General features: G+C 43.8%; 1 protein-coding gene across 3 annotated transcripts in view; it reads right to left on the bottom strand.

Moving 5' to 3' along the window:
• Positions 1-26,237, bottom strand: part of DLGAP1 (DLG associated protein 1) — a 633,130-nt gene that overhangs the window by 498,596 nt on the left and 108,297 nt on the right. For all 3 annotated transcript variants that reach the window (XM_065585317.1, XM_005303131.5, XM_005303132.5), the window contains exon 2: positions 17,258-17,406. The gene's annotated coding sequence lies outside the window, so the exon portion shown is untranslated. The remainder of the gene's footprint in view (positions 1-17,257; positions 17,407-26,237) is intronic.

Genomic DNA, 26,237 nt, shown 5'->3' with positions numbered 1-26,237 from the left:
ATGAGTAAAAAGAGAAAAAATTGCTCAAGAGGTTATTGTATCACTGTGCTGAACTGCAGTACAAATAGAGTTGTTAATGTGCTTTTCAATTAGTGTTATCTCATTATATCCCCTCCAACTTCAATTTCCAACTACTTTGCTACATTGTGTTTCATTAATACAGAGGGAGTAAATGGAGGTGATTTAATTATTAATTACATGAATGGTGCTGTACAAAGAAGAACTGCATAAATTAGATTTTCATTAGTTTATTAAATGCCTTTCACTGAGGTAATCCTATATAGTAGGACCAATGGTTGGAGTTTTTTTTTATTACTTATAATTTACTAATACATAATGGGTTATATGATGTCAGTGTACACAGTGCTTAATACTTCACCAGATGTTTATTTTGTTTTGCTATGTTTAGTGGCTACAACGGATTACAAAGCAATCTCAATAAGGACAAATTAAATAATAAAGTAATTACAGATGAGACAAATGGCCTTCACCCTGGTGTTGCCACCAGAGTATAAGCAGCTAGGGAGCCTGTTACTCAGTTTGTTAGCTCATGCTGCCACATCTACACTACTATTGTTACCCATTCTAGCTCAATTAAAGCGAGCACATGTATGACTACCCATGCTACAATCACACCTTCCCTTGCAGCGTAGACATACCGTAATAGTTCTGCCAAAGGGCGTAGTTCCTCTCTCAAAATCATAGAATATCAGGGTTGGAAGGGACCTCAGGAGATCATCTAGTCCAACCCCCTGCTCAAAGCAGGACCAATTCCCAACTAAATCATCCCAGCCAGGGCTTTGTCAAGCCGGGCCTTAAAAACCTTCAAGGAAGGAGATTCCACCACCTCCCTAGGTAATGCATTCCAGTGCTTCACCACCCTCCTAGTGAAATAGTGTTTCCTAATATCCAACCTAGACCTCCCGCTCTGCAATTTGAGACCATTGCTCCTTGTTCTGTCATCTACCACCACTGAGAACAGCCGACATCCATCCCTTCAGGTAGTTGAAAGCAGCTATCAAATCCCCCCTCATTCTTCTCTTCTGGAGACTAAACAATCCCAGTTCCCTCAGCCTCTCCTCATAAGTCACGTGCTCCAGACCCCTGATCATTTTTGTTGCCCTCCGCTGGACTCTCTCCAATTTTTCCACATCCTTCTTGTAGTGTGGGGCCTAAAACTGGACACAGTACTCCAGATGAGGCCTCACCAATGTCGAATAAAGGGGAACGATCACGTTCCTCGATCTGCTGGCAATGCCCCTACTTATACAGCCCAAAATGCCATTAGCCTTCTTGGCAACAAGAGCACACTGTTGACTCATATCCAGCTTCTCATCCACTGTGACCCCTAGGTCCTTTTCTGCAGAACTGCTTCCTAGCCATTCGGTCCCTAGTCTGTAACAGTGCATGGGATTCTTCCGTCCTAAGTGCAGGACTCTGCACTTGTCCTTGTTGAACCTCATCAGTTTTCTTTTGGCCCAATCCTCTAATTTGTCTAGGTCCCTCTGTATCCGATCGCTACCCTCTAGTGTATCTATCACGCCTCCCAGTTTAGTGTCATCTGCAAACTTGCTGAGAGTGCAGTCCACACCATCCTCCAGATCATTAATAAAGATATTAAACAAAACCGGCCCCAGGACCAACCCTTGGGGCACTCTGTTTGAAACCAGCTGCCAACTAGACATGGAGCCATTGATCACTACGCGTTGAGCCAGACGATCTAGCCAGCTTTCTATCCACTTTACAGTCCATTCATCCAGCCCATACTTCTTTAACTTGGCGGCAAGAATACTGTGGGAGACCGTATCAAAAGTTTTGCTAAAGTCAAGGAATAACACATCCACTGCTTTCCCCTCATCCACAGAGCCAGTTATCTCATCATAGAAGGCAACTAAGTTAGTCAGGCACGACTTCCCCTTGGTGAATCCATGCTGACTGTTCCTGATCACTTTCCTCTCCTCTTAAGTATTTCATAATTGATTCCTTGAGGACCTGCTCCATGATTTTTCCAGGGACTGAGGTGAGGCTGACTGACCTGTAGTTCCCCGGATCCTCCTTCTTCCCTTTTTTAAAGATGGGCACCACATTAGCCTTTTTCCAGTCATCCGGGACCTCCCGCGATCGCCATGAGTTTTCAAAGATAATGGCCAATAGCTCTGCAATCACATCCGCCAACTCCTTTAGCACTCTCGGTTGCAGCGCATCCGGCCCCATGGACTTGTGTTCATCCAGTTTTTCTAAATAGTCCCAAACCACTTCCTTCTCCACAAAGGGCTGGTCCCCTTCTCCTCATACTGTGCTGCCCAGTGCAGCAGTCTGGGAGCTGACCTTGTTCGTGAAGACAGAGGCAAAAAAATCATTGAGTACATTAGCTTTTTCCACATTCTTGGTCACTAGGTTGCCTCCCTCATTCAGTAAGGGGCCCACACTTTCCTTGACTTTCTTCTTGTTGCTAACATACCTGAAGAAACTCTTCTTGTTACTCTTAACATCTCTTGCTAGCTGCAACTCCAAGTGTGATTTGGCCTTCCTGATTTCACTCCTGCATGCCAGAGCAATATTTTTATACTTCTCCCTGGTCATTTGTCCAATCTTCCACTTCTTGTAAGCTTCTGTTTTGCGTTTAAGATCAGCAAGGATTTCACCTGTTAGCCAAGCTGGTTGCCTGCCATATTTACTATTCTTTCTACACATCAGGATGGTTTGTTCCTGCAACCCCAATAAGGATTCTTTAAAATACAGCCAGCTCTCCTGGACCCCTTTGCCCTTCATATTATTCTCCCAGGGGATCCTGCCCATTTGTTCCCTGAGGGAGTCAAAGTCTGCTTTTCTGAAATTCAGGGTCCATATTCTGCTGCTCTCCTTTCTTCCTTGTGTTAGGATCCTGAACTCGACCATCTCATGGTCACTGCCTCCCAGGTTCCCATCCACTTTTGCTTCCCCTACTAATTCTTCCCGGTTTGTGAGCAGCAGTTCAAGAAAAGCTCTGCCCCTAGTCGGTTCCTCCAGCACTTGCACCAGGAAATTGTCCCCTACACTTTCCAAAAACTTCCGGGATTGTCTGTGTACCGCGGTATTGCTCTCCCAGCAGATATCAGGGTGATTAAAGTCTCCCATGAGAACCAAGGCCTGCGATCTAGCAACTTCTGCTAGTTGCCAAAAGAAAGCCTCGTCCACCTCATCCCCCTGGTCTGGTGGTCTATAGCAGACTCTGACCACATCATCACCCTGGTTGCTCACACTTCTCAACTTTATCCAGAGACTCAGGTTTTTCTGCAGTTTCATACCGGAGCTCTGAGCAGTCATACGCCTCTCTTACATACAACGCAACTCCCCCACCTTTTCTGCCCTGCCTGTCCTTCCTGAACAGATAATATCCATCCATGACAGTACTCCAGTCAAGTGAGTTATCCCACCAAGTCTCTGTTATTCCAATTGCATCATAGTTCCCTGCCTGTGCTAGGACTTCCAGTTCTCCCTGCTTGTTTCCCAGGCTTCTTGCATTTGTGTATAGGCACTTAAGAAAACTCATCAATCGTCCCTCTTTCTCAGTATGAGACAGGAGTCCTCCCCTCTTGTGCTCTCCTGCTTGTGCTTCCTCCCAGGATCCCATTTCCCCACTTACCTCAGGGCTTTGGTCTCCTTCCCCCAGTGAACCTAGTTTAAAGCCCTCCTCACTAGGTTAGCCAGCCTGCTTGCGAAGATGCTCTTCCCTGTCTTCATTAGGTGGAGCCCGTCTCTGCCTAGCACTCCTCCTTCTTGGAACACCATCCCATGGTCGAAGAATCCAAAGCCTTCTCTCCGACACCACCTGCGTAGCCATTCGTTGACTTCCATGATTCGACGGTCTCTACCCAGGCCTTTTCCTTGAACAGGGAGGATGGATGAGAACACCACTTGCGCCTCAAACTCCTTTATCCTTCTTCCCAGAGCCACGTAGTTTGCAGTGATCCGCTCAAGGTCATTCTTGGCAGTATCATTGGTGCCCACATGGAGAAGCAGGAAGGGGGTAGAGATCCGAGGGCTTGATGAGTCTCAGCAGTCTCTCCGTCACATCATGTATCCTAGCTCCTGGCAAGCAGCAGACCTCTCGGTTTTCCCCGTCGGGGCGGCAGATAGATGACTCAGTCCCCCGGAGGAGGGAGTCCCTGACCACCACCACCCTCCAACAGCACTCTTGAGGGGAACAGAGATCTCCCTCCCTTGAGGCCTCTGTGTTTCTGAGCTCAACTAGCCCTGGTCTCCCCTCCCGCTCCCTCCTGGCACTTTCTTCCTGCCTCTTTATCAGCCTTGGGCTGATGGGGTATTTGGCTTCCTTAGACCATCCAGCTGGACAGTCTGATTGTCTAATGACCTCCATCAGCTTTCTCAAGCTTACCTGTTTGCTTACCTGCATTCTGTCACAGGCTGCATGATACAAGCTGACCACTGACTCAAGGCTTACATTTTCTGATTTCCAAATGTGATACATCACATTACAAACCTACTCTCCGTTTTAACTGACACTATAGAACTATAGCTCATAAATCTCTTATCTCCCCAGGAGGAGGGGCTGTAGAACCACTTTACCTACACTTGCCTCTTCCCTCGATGCAGCAGAAAGTGCATAACTGATAGTGAATGTTGGAAGAAAAGACCACTTTGTTGCCCATAATCTGGACATTGTGTACCACAAACACTGCCCAGGCTGAATGTGCTCTGTTGAGTGTGCTGTGAGTTTGCCAGCAGTTGTTACCCCTTTGACAGCCTAACATATGGTGATGCAGGTGGTGATCCATTTCAAGAGTCTCTGAGTCACGAATGGTTTGTCTCTCAGATGTTCGTCATAAGAAATAAAGAGCTTGGAAGAAACTCAGATATACAGACTGATTCAGGTGGCATCTCTTTTAAGAGAAATTTAGTGTGTGGTCCAAGCTGAAACTTGTCCTGGAAGAAAACTGTATATGGTCAGTGACCAATGCATTTAGTTCTCTACTCTCCTAGAAGAGGTAGGCAATGGCCACTCAGAAAACTACCTTCACTGACAGATGTAGGAGCAAGCACGGTGCTGGGGCCTCAAGAGGAAGATCCATAAGAACATACAACACTAAATTCAAATCCCAAGCTGGATATCTATCTAGAACTTTCAGGAATCTGGTCGTAATAGGGTTAATGAACACAGTCTACCCATCTATAGGGTGAAACCTTGAGATGCACCCGAATAGAGCTGATGGCTAGATCTGATTCCTCAAGGTGCAACAGATAGCCCAAGACTGTTTGACTCTTAATCTGAGCCAAGGACATATTATGGGAGGCTGCCCAGATAGAGAAATGCTTCCACTTACTCAGGTAAGTAGCTCTTGTGGAAGGTTTTCTGCTATTAAGAAGAGCATTCTCAACTGCTACTGAACACCATGTGCCTCTGCATTCAATCACTCACATGCTGTGAGATGCAGCACTTCAGGATTCAGATGCAGCACAGCGCACTGGTTCTGGGTCATGAAGTCTCTGGTTACTGGTGTAACCCCTTTGGGGTTTAGAGAGCATGGCCCCTTTAAATATTTTTCCTGGGGGGAAAGAGTAAGAAAAAAGGAGGGAAACTCAGGGGGCAGCGCTGGAGCCCCAATGAGGGAGAGAGGCAGCCTGCAGGCCCTGGAAAAGTGAAGCAGAGAGAGAACCTGCCTGAAGCCTGCGAAGGGCAGGGTGGCCGATTGGGGACCCCCAAGGACAGGAGCCAGGAGGAGCACTGTGCCAGGTAGGAATTGCCGAGAAGGACAGGCCAGAGCTGGACCCGGTATCACGGCTGCCCATAGCTGCATGGGGCTGTGAGTACTGGGGCTTGAGACTCTGCACTGGGAACAAGGAGGGAGGCTGCAGCTAGTTAAGTGGGGAGGTCGCTCTGTGTGGCTTTGCAGAGAGCGGCAGAAGAGGGCACCAGAGGGGTTTGTTGGGGGAAAGTTCACTGGCGCCGAAGATGACCAGGAGCACCCAAGACTCACCACTCGACTGGAACTTTGCTCAGGACTTCTGAACTCTGCGTGCAGACACGTTGCTCAGTGTCTGCCCTTCCAGACTGTGCTACCACTGGGCCTGTGAGGCCTTGTTTTGGAGGCAACCCTGTTCTGCTGCTCCTCCTATATTTCCCCTTGTTGTATTTCTCCTTTCATCCCTCTGTAAATAAATATCTCCCTTGGTCATATCCATTGTACGATTCCTGTGGGTGTGTGTGTCCACTCTGGTGGGTTTGGAATAGGTGCCCCTGGGGTGGAAGGGATTTCTCCGGCTGCATTCCTGTGCGCACCTGCTCTTGGCCAGAGCTGCCTGCAGAGCAGACTCCATCTTGGCCACGAGGGCGCTAAAGTTACACTGGTAACAAGTGATCTTGAGTGGACAATTTTTACAGAACTGAATACCAAGTCTGTCTTGGCCAGGCTGGATCTATAAGGATCATTCTACCATGATCCTGTTTGAGCTTGAGGATGACCCTGGGAATCAGGGGTGCTGGTGGGTACACATACAGCAGACCCTTGTCCCATGGCAACAGAAAAGTGTCTGATATTGATCCAAGGTTGTGAGCAGCCCTGGAACAGATCCAGGAACATTTCCTGTTCTGCCCAGCTGCAAACAGATCCACCAATGGAAAACCCCTTATGTATGTGTTTAAATTGAAGGATCTGCTCAGACAGTCCACCAGGCCATTTTGAACCCCAGCAAGTGAGATAACCTGGGAGTGACCAAACTCTGAATGCAGAAATTCTGCAACTTGACTGCCTCCTGACGGAAACTGTCTGACCTGGTACCCTCTTGCTTGTTCACATAAGACAATGCTGTGATGTTGTCAGCAAGTAGTTGGACAGTTTTGCTCTGAATGTAAAGCAGGAACTGCCAACATGCCTGGAATATTGCATGCAACTCAAATACATTTATGTGTAACTTGCCCTCGTGGGCAGTCCACAAGCCTGGCTGTGGAATCTGTTGCATCCAAAAAAGCCTGCAGAGCTGATTGAGAGGCGAGGCAGCCCTGGGTGATGGGTGATTGCAATTGTTCTCCGGAACCCTTGGGCAGCTTGCTTGCAAAGAGACATTGCCTCCCAGTTAGAGAAGTCATATGTTGTCAACAGGAGTACTATAGTTGGTGATCTGGAGTTGTAATCTTGCTGCAGAATATTTTTCTCTACCAAAAAGTTTGAGCTTTTGGGGATCTTTATTTTTGGGGGTAGCCCTAGCCCAGCCCTGCCAACTCCTCTCATTCATCATGGCCACTACTAATAAGCCAGGTGTGGGATGTAAATAAAACTGCTCAAACCCTTGGGACAGAAGCTGGTATTTATGTTCCATTCATCTGGCCATAGGTGCAATGGAGGAAGGACTTTGCCACAGTGTTTTGGCTGGCTGCATAAGGGCCTCCTTGATAGGCAGGGCTACCATTTCTACCACAGCGGGATGGAGAGTGTCAGTCAGCATGCGGGTATTCTCCATCACTAGCCCCACTTGAATGCCCAAAGAAGCTGCCATTCTCCTGAAGATCTTCTGAAATGCCTTAAAGTCAGAGACGCATGGTGAGGAGGATGCATAAGGGGGAGGCAAAGCAGTTAGCGCTCAAGGCTGTTCTTGTGGTACCAAGGCAGGTTGCAGCTCCAAAGCTGAACAGGTAAATCCTGAGCTTGAGATTCCGAAGGCTGATCGGTATCAACCATCACAGTCTCTTGGTACTGGCAGGAGATGGCTCTCTTCTGCGGGGGATCTACTCGTATGAGCTATTGGCAATATAGAGCTGGATGCTGGAGGCATCCTATAGGGCAACTAACAGGGCCACTGATAGGGCTGGAACAGTATCGGGGCGGGGCCCCAGGCATGTCTGGCCCAAGCATCCCAATCCCTGGTTAAGCTCTTCTCAAACCCATGCTGATAAGTGTGGGAAGTGGATTGGGAGAAAGCTCTAGACTCTAGTATTAAGATACTCGACAGCCTACCTCAGAGTCTGATGAAGACACAGAGTATTCTGAGATGGTGCGGTACTGGAAAGGGACCTCAGTAACTGAGATCTAGATCTGCAACAGGGATGTGGCACTAGGGAAAGTATAGGCAGCTTCCTAGCCGCCAGTTACATGCAGTGTGGAGGAACTGGTACTGGACCAAAAGAAGTCGAAGGAGGTGGTACCAAGCCCAAAGCTGGTGACCCCAGAATAGAGCATTCCTTTGCAGATGATCTCAGCATCCATGCCGCCGACCTGAAGCAATAGTGAAGGTGGTACAACAAGCATAACAAGTCCCTGGGCACAGCAAAAGCCTCTGGCATAGTGAGTACGGATATGGGTGGCTGTCCCACAGTGATTTGGGATGACTACTCCACTGCAGCTGAAGAGTTAGCCAGTCTTGCCAGTCCTTGGGAGGACTGATGCATTGATGTCTCAGGTCTCTCTGTATAAGCTAGTACCAGGGAGCAGCAAGCCAAAGGGCTTGCTCTACCATCAGTACCTGAACAATCTTCTGTATAGGAGTCTTGCATTTTGGACTCTAAAGAGCCCAATGCCTCCTTCTTGTGTTTCTGGGGCCAGGACTGTTCTGAAGTCTTGGGCCTCAAAGAAGATAGTCCCAGTGACAGGGATCTCCCTCAGCTCCTGTCTGCAGAAAAACTGGGGGAAAGCACTTTGGGAAGGAATCAAAGTACTTCCCTTGGATGACCAGTGGGGTTCCAACTCCAGTCTAAGGGCATCCTCAACCAAAAGGTAATGGAGACGCTCCTCCCTCAACTTCCTTCTCCTGGTCTTGATTCCATGACAACTAGGCTAATGGACAAACTGATCTTACACAACCCTCACTCAAGCACTTGAGACAGTGCAACTGAAGATCACTGACTGGCACGGCCACTCTGCAGCCTGAGTAAATCTAAAATCTGAGGACTATGGTAAGGGTCCCCCAGTACTGGGTTGGGCACAATGACCCTCCTGGCTGGAAAATACTACTAAGAAATAAAGTTAGAAATAAAATAAAAAATAAAGAAAAAAAAAGAGGGAATCAAGTGACTAAAAAAAGTACAACTAGGTAAATTGCGTGGATGATATGTTTTTTGTTCACACACCTCTACAGTGTCATGCTCTCAAAGAATAACTATCAGAAATCTTGAATAGCTTGATTAGTGTGGTCCAACTGAGGTCCGTCACAAGGACATTAAAAAAAGCCAATTCTTTAAAAAAAAAAAAAAAAAAAAAATCAACACCCAACAAATTAATACTCTTTGGGGTGAGGGACTTCCTCTTCTAAGTGCTAAGTAGAATAGGAGATCGGCTTCACATTTCCCAGTTAAACTGTTGCAGCTTGAAAGTGAACACTGAATATCTTCTCGAAACAAGCAAAGAGCACCTGTCTGCACAGTTTTTTCTTAGTGAAATTTTAGAATAAATCCTCCTCATTTATTTCACAGGAAAGGTACTAATATCTATCTATCACATTTTCAAGAAAAGCCATGGGCTACACATCAGTCAGATAGGAAACAAAATCGTTCCAAAAAATATCTTACTTTAATAACGTCTTTAAAATTGCTAGTAAAGTTTGCAAACTCTGTCATGCCATTTACAACCAACGGTTGGCATCACTCATACTGATTTGTTTGTCATATGAAAAAGTTCTGCTCTGCAACTAAAAAGGTACAAACCAAATCTGTAACAACCCTACAGCAAAGAGGAACAGAAATTAAATCCTCATTTTAAGGCTGGCTGGCCAATACCATAATATTGATATTCTAATGGCTGTTACAACATGATGTAAATCTTTCCTAAATTATCTTTTATTCACAAAATGAGCTTCTCATTTTAATTTTTGTTATTCAGACACGTAACACCACTTTGGTACTAAGCTATTAGCATGCTACCTTTTTATAATATCCACTGTCAGACTTGGCAGGTACTGGCCTAAACTTGTTATACATAAAATGAGCATTTTCCCCATTTTTAAATATATACAACTTCATACAGGGAGACTTACAATAAAGGTATTACGTAGTCAAAATGCAGGATTAAAAGACAACTTCTTCCCACACAGCTTTTTCCAAAGCTGAGAAAAATCAGAAAATTTTCTAACAGAGGCAATGTTTCACACCAGATGTCAACCATATATTAAATAAGAGAAATGAAACAACAGAAGACGCACTAAAGGAATCAAGGAAGTATTTATTTGTTGGAATGTGGTAAATAGGCAATCTTATCTGCTCACTCTTCATATATCATTGTCTCTCTCCTGTATTTTAATTGACACTATTTAAAAATCTCTCAACTACCATAACTTAATTACACATGGCTGTACGTATATCCCCTCCCCTACCCATCCACCCTGGGAATTTCCTACTTGTCTAGATTCACTGACGTTGTGTGTTTAATCGTTTTTTTAATATAAAATAAAAAAGGGACAAATAATGTTTTGGCTCCGAAATAATAGTTTCTTTATGTGAGACTAATCCATAAGAATAAACTACTCTTAATTTTAGAGAGAGAGAGAGAGAGAGAGAATCAGAACAAACTTTACATGTGACTGCATCTTAAAAAGAACTGCATAATAGCTAACAAGAGGCATTTCTTCAAGCTCTAACTCCTATGCATTCAGATAACCAAAACTAGCAAAACCATCTTGATAGTTTTTTGCTGACTACCACTGATTTGACTATTCCCTTCACACAGGGGGGGGAAAAAACCATATAAAATGTACTGTTAACAAACTTGAGGCTTGCTAGAAGCAAATATTTTAGAAGGCAGATATTTAACTTTCAAAAGCATTAGAAAAAATATACACATTCAGTCCCTCAGTGGGCCTTAAGACCTGGCCTGCTTAAGTAAGATGACAACCGTCAAGTGCCCATATATTCATGCAGGTAGTTTTTAGGTGTGGTCAAAAGCCTTGTCAACTCCACCTGCTCAAGTTAAGAACATCTGGCATTTTTCTTACCTACAACATCATGTTTCTTCAGACATCATTCTTTACAGTTGTGGTGAGGCTGTAACATGATTTTTCATGCCTGCCTCCAAAGTGCTCTGCTCAGACACCACTGCATCTTTTCTCCCGTATGTATTTTGATGGAAGCACTCCTTGCTAAGCATACATGCAAACATCTCCTTCTGTGCACAATTTATTTCTATACATGTCAGAGGGTTAAGACGCATAAACTACTGGCTTCTCTTCTTGAAGTAGTGCAGTTTCAAGCCCTGACATTGAACTTAATCCAAAACCCACTAAAGCCAACTGGAAGCTTCCCATTGACTTTATTGGGCATTGAATCAGATCCTGTAACACATCCTCCTGAACTGTTACTTCTTTATTTTTATCATAGTATGTCAACATTGACAGCTAATTGCCTCAGTTTGTTGAAAATCAAATACTGCATCCCATTGAAACTCAGTTTCTTTTTAGAAAACCTGGTGTCAAAATTTCTACAAAGTAACACATAAACCCAACAAGATAAATCCTGGATAAATTTTCTTGCTCAGCATAATTCTCTAGATAGCCTCATCTCAGTGATGGTTGCTATTTTTTAGGATCAGGTTCATACTCTCCACTGAGAAAATGACCAAAATATTTTAGCTTAGTTCGTCGGTGATGATTTTGTGTAGATTTAACTCCTTTTCCTCTAGATTTTGGAGCATAGTACATAGATTGGCATCATATTCTTCCACGACAGCACCAAACATCAATACATCACCCACAATAGCTGAGTCCACAAAGCTCAGCATATATTTCCCCCCCCCTTTTTTTTTTTTTGGAACCTCACATCACAGGCTGAATGAATACCAAAGAGTAAGTGAATCTTACGTGCCTATTACGGTATTAAACATGGTTAGAATGAACTTCCTCTGCCCTGTTTTACTTGCTAGTACCTAGATCTAGCCTCCAGAACTGAGAAAATGGGCATCAGCCAATTTACTTGTTATTATATCTGCAAGTTTAGGCATCAATAGGTAATGTTCTTGCTTGATTGCCTTTCTGAGATCTCATGAATCTATTTACAGTGTCAACTCTGTGGGTAGTTTCTTCATCGCCACTAAGAAGTCCAACCGCACTGTCAGATCCACCTATGATTACTTTATTTTACTTTTTAAACATGATATAGGATCTATAATGAAATCCATTTTAATTTTTTACTCCCCAATAAATTGCACACCTTTGAATTATTTTCATTAGATCATCTAGTATGAAGGTGTTATAAGCATCACATCTGGGATATGCCCACTTTCATTACCAGTTGTGATCACTTTAAGAACTCAACAGGTGCTCCCATAACCATAGTATCAGAGCCACTCTCAATTATTAATCAGAGCTAGAAATTAAATCCTGAACTCTCAAGTTCCCAGTCCACTGCACTGAACATTAAACTATCCTTCCTACTCTGTTCCTGAATGGCATGCACACTTTGTCCTTGGACATAGGTGTTAGCTCAAAAAACTGTGCTGTTCTTTCCTGCCCAATTCTAGTAATACTTTCCTTTAAATACTCCCCATGATGTAAATTATTTTGAGCAATGTGGCAGCATCCTCATCTATCCCCTTTCATCCTCAGATGACCCTTCTGGCTCCAGATAATAGCAAACTGACAGCTCTCTCTGACCGCACAACATATACATCTTCTGAACTCAAAAGGTAGGCCTCCCCCACCCTTTTCAAAGAGAACAAAAAAAAAATCAAACATTTCTCTGCAGCAGAATATTCTGGCCTGTGACTAGATGAAGGTCTTGGTGGTGAAGACAATTTTATCTTGGTACTAATTTGATTACTAGGCCCTTGCGTTTAGGCCTAAACATGCCTATTGAAACGGACATATTTCCTTCCTTTGCTACCATTACACCTTACTGTGTGCTGATTAGGGTTACCATACGTCCGGATTTTCCCGGACATGTCTGGCTTTTGGGGGCTCAAATCCCCGTCCGGGGGGAAATCCCCAAAAGCCGGGCATGTCCGGGAAAATCGGGAGGGAGGGCTGGGCCGGGGTCGCGGGGCCGGGGTCGCGGTGCCGGGCCGGGGTCCAGGGGCGCAGTGCCGGGCCGGGAGCTGGGCTGGGGCCGCGGGGTCGGGCCGCCGAGGGGGTGCGCTGGGCCGCGGGGCCGGGAGCCGGGGGGTCGGCCCGGGAGCCGGGGGGGTGCGCTGGGCCACGGGGCCGGGAGCCGGGGGGTCGGGCCGGGAGCCGGGCCGCCGGGGGGGTGCGCTGGGCCGCGGGGCCGGGAGCCGGGGGGTCGGGCCGCCGGGGGGTGCGCGGGGCCGGGGGGGTGCGCTGGGCCGCCGGGGCCGGGAGCCGGGGGGGTGCGCTGGGCCGCCGGGGCCGGGAGCCGGGGGGGTGCGCTGGGCCGCGGGGCCGGGAGGTCGGGCCGGGAGCCGGGCCGCCGGGGGGGTGCGTTGGGCCGCGGGGCCGGGGGGTCGGGCCGGGAGCCGGGCCGCCGGGGGGGTGCGCTGGGCCGCGGGGTCGGGCCGCCGGGGGGGTGCGCTGGGCCGCCGGGGCCGGGATCCGGGGGGTGCGCTGGGCCACCGGGGGCCGGCCGGCAGTGCTGGGCGGGCCGGGGGTGGTCGGCCGGGGGCCAGGGCCGGCACCCCAGGGCCCGAGCCGACCCAGGCTGGAGCCGCCAGGGGGGCCAGCCTGGGCCGCACCTCCTCCCCCCACACCCCCCTTACCTGCCCAGGCTTCCCGCGAATTAAATGTTCGCGGGAAGCAGGGGAGGGGGCGGAGACTTGGGGAGGGGGCGGAGTTGGGGCGGGGCTGGGGGCAGGGCCAGGGCCCCGTGGAGTGTCCTCCTTTTGGAGGCACAAAATATGGTAACCCTAGTGCTGATCAGCAGCAGTATTCCCAACTCTTGCAATTTCACCATGAGTTTTATGACATTTTCTGAAACCTCCATCATCTAGAATCATGCCATTAGGGGAGTATCTCAGCTTTCATTTAAAAAATGAAAATATGTTTCTAGTCCTCGTGGTTGTGGAGAAAAGCTGAATCTTGTGAATCCTGAAGGGTAAAAACCCAAGAGGCAAACAAACAGGATCCAGCATTTATTTTTTAAAAGTTGCATAATTTTTTAATCCAAATTTATTATCGGGGGAGGGGCTGACTCATTTTTATTGATTGAGTCTAGCAATACTAGATCAGTGAAGGCAGCTAATGAATATTATGTGGGGCACTACTTATTAACACAAAAGGGGGAAGGTTTTCTCAAAACCTCTCACCATGGCCTTAGCCAAGAAGCAGTTACATGAATCAGAAAGGGTCTGACTGCAGCTTGTGCAATGAGGATGTACACTCACAACTGCACTGTGTCCAAGGCTGCAATGATGGCAGACAATTACACATCAGTAAATGGAATGTTACTATTGGTATGTTTATATGGCATCTACTCCCTGGCCCCCCTGGCCACTTGCTCCTGGCAGGAGGAGAGGCACATCTCTGGCACAGCCTCAATGCTCCAAAGAGCAGCAATCTAGGAAGCCTAATGCAAACTGTGCAAGGAGGGGGCCCCTGAGGGCAAAGTAGCTACACTTCCTCCTGTTCCCTTGTGAGGCAGTGTAGTACCAGTACACCATCTGACCCAAAATAACCTGTTCAGTAAAATCTGAACAACAAATACATTCAAATAAGTGACAAGCAGAAAGAGACGCTGAACTCTCAAGTATACTATTTGCTATGATGTGTCCACTCAGCTCTATTCATTACCATAGGTCACAACTATTCACACTTTTGGTCATGTCGGGGGGACGGGGAGGGCGTCTCTCCGGGCCTTGGTAGAGGAGAACTCCCTCCCACTCAGCAGTCTGGAATTCCAGCTGGGCTAGGGCTATCTAACTACTGCTCTTTGGAGTGCTTCTCTCTTTCTCTCCCCTTCTCTCTGGTAAAGATTTCTAGTGGACTGAAAATAGTCTTTGGGTGCTCTTCCTCTTCAGAATCAGGAGAAAACAAGCTGAAAATATATGCACTCTAAACAAAACAGGCTTACAGTGACACTAGGAGTGTTGACTCCTGGAGATGCAGACCAGCTGCTGTTTTTTTAGCCACTCCCAGTCCAATGCTCTGAGCTTGCACTTCCTCTTAGGTGCGCCAACTGGCTTTCAGAAAGGCCCACAGGGTTCAGGTGTTTCATGTGCCCACTGTTAGCCCTTGCCTCCCTGGCCTGGAGCTCCACAGCTTTCTAACTGCCACCTTTCTCCTGCCTCTCCCAAGACCCAGACAAGTAGTATACCCTACCATACAGCATATAACAAAATTCCTACAATTGCACAATAGTGTATACTTATTGCACGTCTAAGAGCGGGGTTTGGGCAGATGCTGCTATTGGTAGAACAGAACAAATAATGAAAATATTTATTAAGAAGATTCCCTGATTAAACCATTCAATGAAAATCTTCATGAATTATTCACCCATCTCTATAAGCCAAGCAAATAATGAGCAAAATATCTGAATAATTTATTTGAATAATATCATAAATTTCATTGAATAAATTATTCAAGATTGTTCAACTACCTCCAGTTATATGCATACAAAAGGTACTATGCCATATTGCAGGTTTCGCCTAGGTATCTTTTATTCTTCATTTGAAAATTTCATATTGTTCATTATGTTCCAAATCTGGGCCACTGCAATTGGATGCATGTATGCATCACTTTTCAGCTAAGATGATATGAAATCACCCTTGTTTGATGTTTCTGACACTCCTCAGTATTGTATGACTACGACAACAAGTACCTGGCCTCAACAAATCAAAAGCATCACTTTTCTGGGACAAACGGAGTTTCCCCCAGACCAAAGAGTGAGATTCACAATGAATACAGATTCCTTAATATAGGCTTTACTAATGGCACAATTCTGGAACCCGGGATTGCAGTAAGCAGACTGTCTTTAAAAACAAATACACATTTTCCTTTTTGATATTCTGTATAATACAAGTTTATCGCAAGCTGTCAGTTGTATTCAGATTTAGCACCTAGAAACTATAGTGATGTATTCCTTAGAAATGCTTAAAATAGATTAGACAGACTGATTACATATTCCTTAAAATTATAGTGAAAGCACTACAGCTTCTCTAAATTGTGCCACTAAAAATCAGAGTTAGAAGTTATATAAATCTAAGGTTGCTATAAATTGCTTCTTGTTGAAAGTTATATAAAACATTTTGAAATCTGTTATATTCCACCTCTTCTGGATTTTTAAAAAAAAATCTCTCTCAGAAGTAGATCTGCTCAGATTTCTTTAAGGGTAAAATTGCATCAGGAGCAACACCGCTGAATGTTAGGTTCCATTCTGCATTTAAAGCAGATGTTCAACATCTTTGTTTCCTATGGGGAAAAAAGTGTAAATTTGGCGCAGAAACCCTGAGTAAAGCTTGATGTTTAAAAAAAAAAAAAAAACTGAACTATTTTCAAGCAAATCTCTTAATCAGTTTCCAAATGCTAATAAATTAAAATTACCCTTAAAAGAAGATCACATTCAGGAGTCTCATAACTACTTTGTATTTTTATGCTAGTAGAACCCAACTGTTGGAATTTTAAATATTATACATAGTGAGAATTAGGAGGTCTGTCAGAGGGTAAGACTTTTTTGCTAATTATCAAAATATTGTTAGCATAATTCATTATAAGTGAATCCTTATGTGTTGTGGGTAGCCACCAGAAAACGTGGTTTATGTTGACTACTTCTGTTCATTGATCTGGCAATGCAGAACAGTTTGGGGGTGGGGGGGAGGGTTCAAGATTCTTTTTTGTTATACGACTGCAATAACATTCCCGGCATCTGAAAGGTGGGGATTAACCCAATGAAAGGCAATGGGTTCTTCTAATCCAGGACATTCACGTTTGATCTCAGAAGATTTTTGTCAAAGCCACAGCTTCTATAACAGCTCCTTTGTCAAAGACTTGGATCTCTGTGAAACTGTTCAGATGCCTCAGAACTGGCCAAGTCAAAGTGTGATGGTTCCATAGCAGACAGAGATTCAGAAGAGTACATCTCCAACCACTGCTCACCACTCCCTGTTTGCTTACTACTCTATACCTCTTGAAAAACACTGACTAAAACCAACAGCCTTCCATTGCAAGGAGCACAAATATGAGGCACGTACCATTTGTCTTCAAGAGCTGTTTTCTATCTAGAAAAGTATCAGAGAGCAGAAACAATCCTTTTTTAGTTAGAATCCTGGAATTAAACAGTCTAATTAACTACTCCTCAGAGTGGGAATTAGGAGGTCTGAATGAGGAAGAAGGGTGGGGGAGAAAAGATGTCAAGCAGAGCTAAAGTACACTGGGGCTCCTGCTGCGGTTAGGTTACCTTTCATGCCGTTTGTACAGAAGTCTTTTTTCAAGCAGCTTGAACTGATGGTTGGGGCACCATTGTCCGTTACTTGTATCCACAAAGATAAATGACGGCTCTTTGAAATCCTGAACAATATGACTCTTGCGATTTCCTAGGAACTTTGTCTGCCAAAGGAATAAAAGAAAAAAGACAAACAAATATAAGTCAATTGAAGAGCTACAGATTTTAGATTAATAAAATCTTATTTGAAACTGTGAAAAGAAGCCCTTGAGATATATATAATTCCTCATTACAGAAGAGTATTTCTTTAGAAGTAATTAAGACTTTCTAATTAACTAGCAAAGCAGGAGACACTTGTGACAGCTGAATGATGCACTTAATTGTACACTTTCATTCCTGGCTGACATTAAGAATCTATTTGACTGTATCTAGGTGTTTATATTGTACACATCATATGGTATCTCATCATTTCACGAACAAAGCCCTTATTTGTTACCCTTACAAATAATAAAAAAAGAAGGTAGGATTCTGAACGAATGATATGGAGATGGAGAGGACAGGTATATCTATGAAGCAATATAAAGATTAGGAATAATGCCTTTCATTGAAAAGGAAGAGAGATTAGCAGGTGCACATCTCTAACTGCAACTAATCTCTTTGTACAAAGGCGTCTGAAAAACTAGGAAGAGCTAGGTAGCACATACTGTTAGACACCACTGAATGCTGCCCAAAATCATATGGTATAGCCAAGAAAATCCATAAACTGAGTTCAATACACAGCAAAGCAGACAGCAGGTAGGGTGGGAAAGCCACAGTGAAACGAGCCAGCTATCCATCATTGACCACCCAAGTTGTTAAAATCAGCAGATGCTGCAAAGCATTTGATTAACTGAAGCTGCACATAAAAAGGGATAGTTTGTCTGTAATAATTCTGTCTTCTAAAGAACAGCCCTCCTTCCCCCTCCAAAAATCATTCCCTCTTTCTCCAATCTATTCATTGCTCAAGCTGTGTTACACATTCCACACGGATAGCAGCTGATTGCAGTGGATAAATTTCTGTCTTTCATACTTCTTTCATTAGTTGGGATATTTCTTCCTTTGCTGATGGCATACTCAACACATTTTAAACAACCATATAATACAGATATTTAGGGTTCTTGTCAGATTTTTTTAAATTGCTAATAATCACTGCAGGAATGGAAGAAACAAAGAGATTTGGATAAATTTTTAGCTGCAGCATCCAGCAACTCAAAGTAATGGGCTTTGATAAAAGAAGACTAATTATAGCATTTAAAATTCTTCCTAATGGCATGGATAATCCATGGCAGTTTCCTGTTCTTGGTCCAATTTAGATAAGAGGACATAAATAGAAACAATGTAAATATGAAAGGAAAGTTAATGAAAACAGACCCAATATCAAGACGCACAAAGAAACTAGCAATACGATTTCCTCACCCGTCTCCATGCACCAGAAAGATTGTAGCCAAAGAAAGCCCTTGCTTCAGGATCTTTAAACTTTGAACTAGTCCAGGCAGAGCTCATGACATTTTCATCCATAACTACAAGAGTTCTCAAATATTTCATAGCATGAACCAAAGATAGGGCCACAAATCACCTCCTTTTCCACACATAATGTCCTTACGGCAACTACAACAGTTGCTTACATGGAAAAATAATATCAGAAAAGTAGTAAATGTGTATTTATCTGTCTTTTATATGACTTATTGGCTTGAAAGAAGAATCAGGACCATATGACCAGCCACCTCTCTGTAAACCACCACCAAGTACTCCACAAACCATAGTTTGAAAACCTCTCCCTACTACATTCTGGGCTGCTTAGTTTTATCCTCATAAGCTCCTTCTCTGATTGATAATCCAAATGCACAATGTATCTATGTTTAAAAAAAAACAAAAAAACACCTGACATTTCTGGTAAAGGTGTCTTACAGCTACTCTCCTCTCTCCTTCAAAAAATAATAATAATAATTCACCACATTCACTTTCAATGAAACACATTATTCCTAAACTTTCTATTGCTTCATAGATACACTTGTCCTCTCCATCTCCATATATTTTTGCTCATCCCATAAAAATAAAAGGGAGTTACACAGTTTTTACATATGTGAATTTCTTCTGATCAAATGAGCAAGTGGCCCATTTCCATTTACACCAGAGGAAAAGGTGGAGGTTTTTTTATTTATTGTTTTAATAGCAAACATGGCAGCATTGCGCTATTTTTAAAAGTTTTCTGAATAAACAACCCAAAAATGAAGTTAACAGGAATTTTCAGTCAGTCACAAGTATTTCAGCTCACTGCACATTTCTAGTTGTGAAACTGCCTGGAAGCACATCAGCAAAGTGAACCTGATCAGCAAATATGCTGCTGCTGCGTGTAAAACTTCAGCAAATAAAGTTGAATTTCACTTTGGAGTTTTGTTCTTAACATGAGCTACAGTACCACAAATCATGCACAACAGACCCATAACAGCAATTCATGAGAAACTGCACTTTTCTATGGACATAAGGAGCTTACTAAAATCCTGGCCCCAAAGAAGTCAATAGAAAAATTCCCAACCTCTCCAATGGGGAAGATTTCACTCTGTATCTTTAAAAGCAATCCCCCCATGAGATTTCACTCAACATAAAAATATCTTGAGTCAGCATTCTGGTTTCCTCCAACAGATTGGGCCAGATGTAGAGAATACTGATGGGCCAGACTGCGCAAGTCTGCTCTGTGAATGTACAGTTGACCCTTCAGGGGTTCCTTTTTCTTGTCTCTCTGTATAGCAGTTGGGCCTCCTGATCTCCCTGGAGCACAGAGATTGTTCCCTCCATGCACCTTCTGGGGACCAAAAACCCCAAAGGGAAGGGTTTGGCCATGTCACTGCCTTTTCCACGATTCACCCAGCTGATCTGGCCAGTTGTGCTGAGGGAGTATGCTACACCTGTGAACTGTGGCAGTGAATGTGTGTCCTCTGCATACCAGTTAGCACCAGGAGGAATTTCCTGACACTTAATTCCTCCTGAGAGGGGAGGACTCTGCACAGTTCAGAGCTCCAGGTTCTGCCTAAATGGAAAAATAGAGTCTGATCTAATTATTTAAATGACATATGTGGCTTTCCTGCCATCAGTGGCAGATGCAGCAAGTACTACACCATGATCATAGATGGAATCTGCATTAAAAGGAAGCAGAAATAATCAAACCCAAATATATAGCATTACACATAGTATGTACTGTCAGGGCAGCACACACTCTTCCTTAAATCACACAGCTATCCTGAATCACTTCTATTCAGATGTTTGGGAGAATTTAAGGACTTTGGCAGAAAAATTCTGAACACACAAAGCAAGCTCCCCAGTCTGAGACAAATGAAAATTAAACTCTGGGTTATACTGCATTTGTCTTTTAATTCTATTCTTGCAGAAAATGTGTTATGAAATTTCCAGTAAAAACACAGCTACAGATTCAAGTTCTATTTTACATACATAATAGAAAAACAATCTATTTGAACTGCATACCATACAACTGTAGTTATCTTTCACTTCTAGATTCTATTTCTCTTGCTAAATCAGTCACTATGAAGATATGAATCTCCATAATAATAGTAGAACCAGAACACACATCCATATGAACAAAGTCAAAAGTCAATGGGAGGCTGGGTTAATTTTGTGATAAAACAGATTATCTAATCACATAACATTCCATAAAGATCACACAGAAAGCCTACTCTGAGCATATTTGTAACAGCTTGGTTGTAAATAATTTGTTAGTTTATGACTCACAGAGTGGTAAACTTGAAAACTTCAAGGCTGTTCAGCAAATGTTTTAACAAGAGTAAACAGAGGAGAGGCGAGCAGCTACCACACACAAATTTATATTTTCAACATTAATGAATGTGATGAAAATACTTGTGCCATGGTATCAGTTTATGCATAGATTTGAGACAGATTCTTTCCTTGGACATGCATATACTCATTCCTTGGACATGCATACTTGTGTAGAGTTGGTGCAAAACACTACCAAATAAGATTGGTAGTATCTTATACCTCTTTACACAGGTGTAACTACACAAGACACAAGGCAGTAGAGAATCAGCCCCCTACTGTATATCTATATTTAAGAACTGCAACACAGTACAATATATCATAACCCGCAATAGCACAGCAGCAATTATAGTTGTGAGTTTTAGGGTTAAGTTTCTGTAGTGTTTAAAAGCTCGTTCATAGTATCCACTCTTTAAAAATGTGTTTCTGTATTTCTACAGTTCTTTTTTGCCTATATTCTCAGAGCACATCATACCAATTTAAGAGCGGTTTCCAGTGCATTCCATGCTGTGGAGCACAGATTCCACTGTTTACGGCTACTTTGCTAAGAACTTTTGGGGCTCTCTCTCCTCCTAGCAATTAAGGTCCCAAACCTGCAATAGGAAGGAGAGCAGCAGAATATGGACCCTGGACTTTAGAAAAGCAGACTTTGACTCCCTCAGGGAACTGATGGGCAGGATCCCCTGGGAGAACAACACGAGGGGGAAAAGAGTCCAGGCGAGCTGGCTGTATTTTAAAGAATCCTTATTGAGGTTGCAGGAACAAACCATCCCAATGTGTAGAAAGAATAGTAAATATGGCAGGCGACCAGCTTGGCTTAACAGTGAAATCCTTGCTCATCTTAAAAAGAAGCTTACCAGTTTTGGGCTCCACACTACAAGAAGGATGTGGAAAAATTGGAAAGAGTCCAGCGGAGGCCAACAAAAATGATTAGCAAAAAGAAGAACAGGAGTACTTGTGGCACCTTAGAGACTAACAAATTTATTAGAGCATAAGCTTTCGTGGACTACAGCCCACTTCTTCGGATGCATATATATATATATGCATATATGCATCCGAAGAAGTGGGCTGTAGTCCACGAAAGCTTATGCTCTAATAAATTTGTTAGTCTCTAAGGTGCCACAAGTACTCCTGTTCTTCTTTTTGCGGATACAGACTAACACGGCTGCTACTCTGAAAAATGATTAGGGGGCCGGAGCACATGACTTATGAGGAGAAGCTGAGGGAACTGGGATTATTTAGTCTGCAAAAGAGAAGAATGAGGGGGGATTTGATAGCTGCTTTCAACTACCTGAAAGGGGGTTCCAAAGAGGATGGATCTAGACTGTTCTCAGTGGCACCAGATGACAGAATAAGGATTAATGGTCTCAAATTGCAGTGGGGGAGGTCTAGGTTGGATATTAGGAAACACTTTTTCACTAGGAGGGGGGTGAAGCACTGGAATGGGTTACCTAGGGAGGTGGTGGAATCTCCTTCCTTAGAGGTTTTTAAGGTCAGGCTTGACAAAGCCCTGACTAGTTGGGGATTGGTCCTGCTTTGAGCAGGGGGTTGGACTAGATGACCTCCTCTGGTCCCTTCCAACCCTGATATTCTAGGATTCTAATAAACTCCATCTGAACAGACCCCTGAGCCTGCATGGAACCTTATTAACTTCAGTGGCGGTTCACTGTTCCAGAGCTCATGACAATATCAGGGCTGAGGCAGCATTTATGAGTTTTATGGCTCATCCAGATAATAGCTGTAGCTGCTCCAGCAATATAATGTCCCTAACACCTAGTTTGGGAATGGTTCAATAGCGATTCAGAGGAAAGAATACTACCAGCTGAATCACCAACACAATTACCTGGGTTTTCCTTTGAGGTCTCCCATCTAACTAGCAACTAGGCTGGACCCTGCTTAATGCATGAGATTTAGCAAAGTAACAGCCTCAGGTGCTATTTCTGTAGAAAAGCCATAGCAAATTAAACTGGCTGTTTTATATCTGTATTGGAGAGATGTCATTCCAAGAAAACATTAAGCCATACAAATAGGAAACATTTCATTAGCATTTACATACTGAAACTTTCTAAGGTGCAATTTGAGGAGTTCCTAAAAACCTGCAGTTCAATCTACCGCCTTCATAGACTAATCTGAGATTCCCTCTCCACTAAAGCTGCAAATTAAAAAACACTTTCAGGACGAATGTCCTGATTAACAGTTTATAATGCCTACATTCTCTGTTGGATAAAATATTTCTTGTTCAAAACAAATAGTTTTTCTCTGGATGCTGGCAATTTCAGCATCAAGAGAATGAATCACCACTGCTTGCTACTGCCACTCACACTGCAGGCATGTGTAGTCATTCTCTAAGGCATGATTTCTTATCCTCCTCAGTCAGCTGTGAATTACAACAGTGGATGGACTGTTCTGACGCAAACAGCTCACAGGTTGTTCAATATGCCTGGCAAAAGACCAGTGCGTTTTCACAGACATCAGATTACTTTTTAATGCCTCTACCTTTGCTAACTCAACAGAGCTTAATGCCTGTGTGAACACTAAAGGCAACAATCCCTGCATCAGAACTGAAGGAAAGCTTTGTTCTAGCTAAAATATTTATTGTGTCTCACACCCATTAAGCAAAACTACATGCATGTGTATATAATGTTTAATCATGTCATAATCATGGCTTTGGTTGCTGGTTATATCAGTTACGAATAACTATCGTATAGCAAAGAGACAATCACTCATTTAAAAGGAAAAAGCAAATATTTTGCATTTATTTAGCACCTTTCATCCATGATTTCAAAACTCTTTACAAACCCTAAATAAGCCTCACAAAACCAATATGAGGTAGGTATCATTAACCTCATTTAATGCGCAAATAAATTGAGCCACAGAGGGTGAAACTGGCCCCAACCAAAGTCAGTATGAATTTACTTGTCAACTTGAGTGAGGCCAGGATTTCACCCAGAGAGTTTAAACTAGGGGTACATCTACACTACAGGGGGGAGTCGATTTAAGATACGCAAATTCAGCTACGTGAATAGCGTAGCTGAATTCGACGTATCGCAGCCGACTTACCCCGTTGTGAAGACGGCGGCAAAATCGACTTCTGCGGCTTTTTGTCGGTGGCGCTTACTACCACCTCCGCTGGTGGAGTTAGAGCGCCGATTCGGGGATCGATTGTCACGTCCCGACGGGACGCGATAAATCGATCCCCGAGAGGTCAATTTCTACCTGCCGATTCAGGCGGGTAGTATAGACCTAGCCTAACTTGACCAAGATCAGACAGCGAGTCAGTAACAAAACCAGGAAGAGAACCAGGGAGTCATAGCACTTAGTCCCTGTCTCTAACCATTCATCAACATTCCCACACTTCTGAAATAAGTGTTTTATTATTGCTTAAAATCCTACAAAACATTAAATCATAACATATGAAACCAAACTGGAAAAACCAAGAACATTGAAGATTAACAATGCATCTTTAACTTTGACTATTGGGAAGAAGGAGAGGGGAAAAGCCACAAATGTAAATGAAAGCTAGGGTATGTCTACACTGCAATCAGACACCCAGGGCTGGTCGTGCCAGCTGACTCGGGCTTGTGAGGCTCAGCCTGCAGCCTCCCAGAAAGTCAAAACTGCAATTAAACAGCCCTGCATGCAGCCCAAGAGAGCCAGAGTCAGCAGGCAAAGCCAGCCACAGGTGTCTAATTGCAATGTAGACGTACCCCTAGCGTATAAGCCTTATCTTTGAATCTCCTAGCTTTCACTGGTTTGTGTCAGAACCATCAAGTTATAATTAAAATATTTTTAGGCTCACTTCTCTCTCTTTTTCTCTTAAATAATGCTGCTGAACTGGAGGAATAAGGATGGAGAAATCTTTCTTAACAGAGAATATTATTTGCTTGTGATCATAAAAGTTCAGAGTTATAGTACATAAATACATTTAAAATCTATTTATAATACTTATGATCTGTTGAATAAATTACCATATATTACACTAAAAATAAAAATGATAATATATTACCCCACAGAACGGGGAAGGAGGAGTGGTTCAGAGAATAGAGCATTGGCCTGGGAGCCAGGAGACCTCTAGCTTTGTCACTGACCTGCTGTATGACCTCGAGCAAGTCTCTTCACCACTCCTTGCCTTGGTTTCCCTTTCTATACAACGGAAATAAGGAGAGGTTATTTACCTGTGCAGGAACTGGAGTTCTTTCAGATGTTATGTCCCATATTGTTTGCATATGCACATCTTCAATCCAAGATTTTTCTTCAGCAGTGTCCACGGGTCTACACTTGCGTCCGAAATAATCTTTGTCCTCCAGACTGATGGTAAACAGGGAGGGACAGACCTGCTGGTACCCCAGTTCCTTCTTAACTCTGAAGTCCAAAGACAAGGACTCCGAAGCAAAGGGGAAAGGAAGGCAGGTGGTAGAGCACCCATAGGGATATAACACCTCAAACAACACCAATTACTATACAGGTGAAAAGCCTATCCTTCTTTGAGTATATGTCCCTATGGGTCTCCACTTTGTGAAACTCCAGAGCAGTATTTCAATATGGAGGAAGGCGCTAAGGAGATGAATCCATAACAGTTTGGAGGACAGCCTAACCAAAGGCTGCATTGGATCTGGAAGCACAGATGGAGGCATAGTGCTGAGTGAATGTATGCACTGATGAACAAGTAGCAGCTTTGCAAATCAGCAATGGGTACATTCTTGAGCAGGGCTACTGAGGTTGAGCTCCTGTAGAATGGCCACCACCCTAGATGGAATGTGCAACTTGGGTCATGTCATAGCATGCCACGCTGGACAGTCTTTGTGCAGATGTCTCTGTCTTGCATGAGCAATAGAGATGAAGAGTCTAGGTGAAAATCTGAAAGGTCAGGTCCTGTCGAGACAGAAAGTGAGAGCCCTTCTCACATCTAGAGCATGTAGGGTAGCCTCTTCCCTGGAGGAAGGAGTGAGATTTGTGTTAAAAGACCAGTAGTTGGATAGCCTGATTGATGTGAACGTCCAAAGTGACTTTCTGCAGGAAGCGAAGTTGAGGGCCGAGAGTCACCTTGTCATGGTAGAACACTGTGTAAAGATGGGTCAGCTATAAGTGTTCCCAGTTCATTTATTTATCTGGCTGAGGTAATGGGTAGGAGGAACACCGTCTTAGAAGGATCAGTGGAGAAGAGAGAGCA

This window comes from Chrysemys picta, chromosome 2 (assembly GCF_011386835.1).
Source record: "Chrysemys picta bellii isolate R12L10 chromosome 2, ASM1138683v2, whole genome shotgun sequence".
Taxonomy (NCBI): Eukaryota; Metazoa; Chordata; order Testudines; family Emydidae; genus Chrysemys; species Chrysemys picta.
Note: the sequence above shows the minus strand (reverse complement) of the source record. Positions and strands in the feature narration are given on the sequence as shown.